Below are 5714 nucleotides of genomic sequence, written 5' to 3' on the forward strand. Positions count from 1 at the left end.
CACGCACGCACGCACGCACGCACGCACGCACGCACGCACGCACGCACGCACGCACGCACGCACGCACGCACGCACGCACGCACGCACGCACGCACGCACGCACGCACGCACGCACGCACGCACGCACGCACGCACGCACGCACGCACGCACGCACGCACGCACGCACGCACGCACGCACGCACGCACGCACGCACGCACGCACGCACGCACGCACGCACGCACGCACGCACGCACGCACGCACGCACGCACGCACGCACGCACGCACGCACGCACGCACGCACGCACGCACGCACGCACGCACGCACGCACGCACGCACGCACGCACGCACGCACGCACGCACGCACGCACGCACGCACGCACGCACGCACGCACGCACGCACGCACGCACGCACGCACGCACGCACGCACGCACGCACGCACGCACGCACGCACGCACGTATATACACAGATGTTTATAATATTTGTACTTGTGCATGTATATTTAACTTTTCAATACTTATCGTAATAGTAACTATACATCTAACGTTGTTTAATTTTAACCATAGAACATAATTTTATACAGGGTGTCCTAGAATTCGTGACTACGGAATGCACAGAGTAATTGACCGTGCCAAAAGAAACAATATTTTCCTCTAACAAAATTGCGTCTGAGCATTATTTTCTAAATGAGAACAACTTAAAGGAAACGAATGAGCGCTCCAGATTATGCATGAATTAAAAAATAGTGTTCAGACGCAATTTTGTCAGAAGAAAAAGTTTTTTTTTAGCACGGAAAATCACGCTGTGCATTCCGTATCCGCGAATTCTGGGACACCCATTATTAAAGCGATAATTAAACATTTATATGTACCTGCATTGTTCATTATTCCTATAACTTCAATTTTGTCTCCTTTCCGTATATCATTTTCAAAATAATTGTCATCTACAAAATTTATAATGTGAATCTTCACAAAATTTATAATGTGAATCTTCAATTTTAATGTACCATCTGTGATTGATCCACAACCAATTTTTTTGTTTAATTTATTATTACAAACGCTCTACTAAAATTCGTTTTTATATATCCTTGTAATACTGCAAATTTATTATCATTTATTATATATATTATTATTTATTTATTATAATTAAAAATGTATAAATAAGATTATAATACTAAACATAAAATTTTTTAATAAAATTAAAAATATAAAAAATTAAAAATATAAGAAATATACAATATAGTATATAATATAAAATATAATATAGAAAAATATAAGAAAAATGCATAAAACTTACTAATGCGATTCGATGTAGTAAACACTTCGCTCAATTTTACTTCATCGGGTTTTGTATCTAAAGATGATACAGATTCATATTTTCCCAAAGTGGAAACAACTGTACTGCTTTGAACTTGTAATTCAAAAGGTACACTACCGTTATTGTAATGTGAAAATTTTGGTGGTCTTGCTTGTAAACCATCTAAGTATATAATCTATCGACATACAATTTACAATTATTTTATTCCATACGCATTTATTAATTGCTGTAAACTACTTCGAAGTAATATATAGTAATAAAAATATTTCAGAATCAGTATTTATAATTGAATACATAATTATAATAGAATTAAAGATTTTTTTTAGTTTATTAAAAGAGTAAACACATACATTATTACAACTATATATTACTATACTATATTATAATATAATCTCTTGTAAAAATAAAATCCACAGAGTTAGCTTGTCTATTGAAATAAGGAATAATGGAGGTAAATATATAAAAATAAATATTAAAAAATAATTTTAAATTTTGTATTACGCGGTATAATATTACAATATTTTTATACTAAAAAATAAAAAAAATGAAATAAAAAAGATTATAAAAATAAAAAAATAAATAAAAATAAAATAAAATTAGTACTAAAATAATCTATTCTGTATGAATTATAATATTATAATATAAATTAAAATAAAAACATAAATTAAAATATAAAATATAAAATTATAAAAGATATAAGCTAACTTACATAATTTGATTGTATGTACTTTTCCACAATATCAACATTTTCATTCCATGCTACTATTTGTATTCGTTTTCCATTACCATTGTTAAGATAAAATTTAAAAAAATTATACTGTTTATTATTTCCTATTAATCGTGGAGCTTCAATGCCATCCACGAAGTCAATAATTTCTCTATGTAAAGTATAACATGCTTATTAAAATATATTTAAAACATATCATATATTTGAAACAAATATTTTTTATAAAATAATTATAACTGTAATATTTTTATTTTATTTTTACTACTCACACTGTCGAATCATATAATCGAATTGCGTCAATTTCTTCATTTTTGGTAAACAATTCATTCGGATTTACATCTTTAATTTCGTGGATTTGTTCATCGGTAAACATTTTTATTTAATTTTTTCAAAATTTCTCTTCTTACAAAAATAAATTTCTTTTCAATACAAAGTTATTTTCTTTTAACAATGATTTTTATAAATATTAATTATAATAATATCATTATTACTATTTATTCCTATTTTTAATATTTATTATCTATAAGTATTTACTATAAAAATCATATTTAATAAGATTAGGAAAATTAAAATTATTTTCGGAAATAGTGTTATATTAAATAATAAATATATACTTACATAAAAGATATTTACTTAACTTTTTAATACATGTTTTAAATACAAGAAGAAATTTTTTATGTTTGCAGAATAAAAAACATTTAAACAAATAGAAAATAAAATAAGAGGAATTTAAATAAAAGAAGTATTATGGGAGAAGAAAATATAGAAATATAAATATAGAATTATATTATCAAATAAATTATTCAATTGTTTAAAAATTTTGTGTTCAAATTTAGATAATGACAACGATAAAATTTAATAATATAATAAAATATCAAATATTAATAATGCTTTAATTAATTAATTAAATTAATTTTGTTTAAACGTGTTAATTTTAATTATATCAAAACAAATATTATTACATGAAATCGGGTTTCAAATTAATATTCTTTTAAAATATATACATGGTTTGTCACAAAAGTAATGAGACTAAATATGTAGCGCATAATGTAGCAATATTGAAACATTTTAATTACGCGGAATGTATATATAAAATTAATGACATAAATATATCACAAAGGAACATAGTAATTATTATTTTAATTAAGTCAACTAATAATTTAATAAAATTAAACTTTATAAAATTTGATCTTGGAAAGAAGATAAGAATATCGGATATATTTTGGACTTTTGTTGTTAACATACTTTTTCTAACTGAAGAGAAGGATAATTTGTAAAAAATTGTATCAAAAATTTAATTGTATCAAAATAAATATATTTTGAAGAATATGCGCATATGTCAAATAAGAAAAATAATTTTTATAGATTAATATAATAATAAAAAAATATATTTTTAAAATTATATACCTTAACCCCTTCGCAGTCCAGCGAAAAGAAACTTTCCGTGCCAAAAGTGTGTTGAAGAAAAAAGTTTTTAAAATTGCATGAATACGTCAGTATAAATATTATTGAGGTCGCCGAATCCGAATCTGAAGCCAGAATTACAAAATTCAAAATGGTGAATCCAATATGGCGGATCAAAATTCAAAATAATTTTGGATTTCAATAAAAATGTTTATCATTTTTGGAGTTGCAAAATCCAAATCTAATATCAGATTTTCCAAATTGAAAATGGCAAATCCAATATGGCGGACCAGAGTTCGAACAAATAATTGACATATATAAAGGTTGTATATTTCTCTCTTCAATTATTTTTAAATCCCGTTCTCTGCCGAACCCAGAGTCACGAATCGAGGACGTGGCGGTTATTGACTCCGTTTTTTTATTTTTTTGTATTTTTAATTTGTTTTAATTTATTTTTTTGTATTTTTAATTTTTTTTGTTACTTTTATAGTGCTTTTCAATAAACAGTTAATTTTCTGGTCTGATGATATTTTTGGAAGCAAGGTGCGACGCATAGTGGAACGTTGCCACAATCTTTGCACATAATATATGTTGACTTCCTTATTTGTTTGGAGCGACATTCAGTGCATCGCTTTCTGACCTTCTTATCGTCTGAAATGTTAGACGGGTAGTGATTGCGTGAAAAACGAAGAGGATTTTTGGGATTGCAATGGTATTCCTTAGATGATGTGTGGTGATCACAATGCTCTTCTAACAGCTCTGTTGCTAATACATGTCGAAAGTGCAAGTGAGTCATTTTCTTTGAGTTAGCATGAAGGTGATTATAGACGATGACAGCATTATAAATCGCAATATCGAATAAATGGAAGTATAATTTGTGATGCCACTTGACAGTTTTATGAATTGTTTCGTACGAAGATATTGATTGATCTGTTTTATCTACACCCCCATATTGTTATTATAAGAAATAACAACATTGGGCTTCATAATCTCTTTTTTGGTAAGTCTGCTCTGTTTGTTGGTACCAATTATGGTAGGATTATGCATTGTTGTAAGCATCGTAACAACTTTTTTGTCTTTCCAAGCCAGAAAAGCCATTTTTGGGGTGTGTAAAACTTTCATATCACTAACTTTCATATTCTTCGTATTTACCTTTGGCATGTATTTTCGATTTTCACGCATGGTACGAGACATTTGTTTTTTCATCAACAAGCTGTTTGCACAGAAGTGGAGATGTATACCAGTTATCAATGTAAAGTGATCGGCCTTGACCTGCGAGATCTCCGAGTAGGTTTTTTACAACTGTGCCAGAGATACCTATACCTTTGCTGACTCTTAGATTTTCAAGATCTTTACCTGTGTACATAATCAGATCATAAACGTAGCCAGTTTTTGACTTGCAATTTTTGTATATTTTGATACCGAAACGAGCTCGTTTATTTCGATTACATTGTTTAAATTGAAGACGACCTTTCCACGGTATCAGCGATTCGTCGATACTTATATTCTCTTCTGGTCTATAAACGGCTTTGAAGTTTTCAATTACAAGTTCATAAACAGAACGAACCTTTCTGAGCTCATCTGTTGAATCATCCTCATTTTCCGAAAAATGTAGCATAGTTAGCAATTGACGGAATCTATTGTACGTCATTACTGTGGGAAAAAAGGGCTTTTTCAACATTTTGTCTTTAGTCCAATACATTTCAAGCGACGGTTTGCGTATGATTCCCATCAAAAGGATCAATGCATGAAATGCATACATTTCATCAGGATCTGTTTCTGTATACTTCAATATTCTCGAATGCGGCTTTAATTTATTGGCAAGGTGCAAGGCATTCTTTTTTTCATCAGCATACTTATTTGTTTCGTAACTAATCATGTCAATAATGTCTTCCGAAAAAAACGTTTTAAAAATTTTAATTGGATTACTGTCGCTGTTCAAACCACTCTCTGATTGTACACCTGCATTCACATCAGCAAACGGATGAACTATTGGTTCAAACGATGACTGTTCAGACTGTTCAATCCATTTCAGATCTTTTCGAAACTTGTCCAAGCGTTCAGATAATGGTAAACTAGATTCATTTTCAGACTCTAAAAGATGATCTTCTGCATTTTTTTCTGTCCTGAACTGCTGAACATTATTGTCACTATTCTCTTCAGCTTCATTTTCACTTTCACCTATCAACCATTCATCATCATCAAAAGAATTGTCTGTTTCTGAATCAGAGGTATCCATTTGTCTTTCAGAAAGTTTTCGTTTTCGTTCAGGCAGTGAATGTGT

At 30.3% G+C, this 5714-nt stretch overlaps 1 long non-coding RNA gene across 1 annotated transcript; it reads right to left on the reverse strand.

Annotated features, from left to right (window-relative positions):
* Nucleotides 1–1046: 1046 nt before the first annotated feature.
* Nucleotides 1047–2039, reverse strand: LOC145976093 (uncharacterized). The gene is made up of 3 exons (XR_014440187.1): nt 2009–2039; nt 1279–1474; nt 1047–1077 (listed from the first exon to the last, which is right to left on the reverse strand). It is a non-coding gene; the product is annotated as an uncharacterized LOC145976093 (long non-coding RNA).
* Between the last annotated feature and the right edge of the window lie 3675 nt (nt 2040–5714).

This window comes from Camponotus vicinus, unplaced genomic scaffold (assembly GCF_025532165.1).
Source record: "Camponotus vicinus isolate PSW18456_S1 unplaced genomic scaffold, iyCamVici1.0 SCAF_8, whole genome shotgun sequence".
In the NCBI taxonomy this organism is placed as follows: domain Eukaryota; kingdom Metazoa; phylum Arthropoda; class Insecta; order Hymenoptera; family Formicidae; genus Camponotus; species Camponotus vicinus.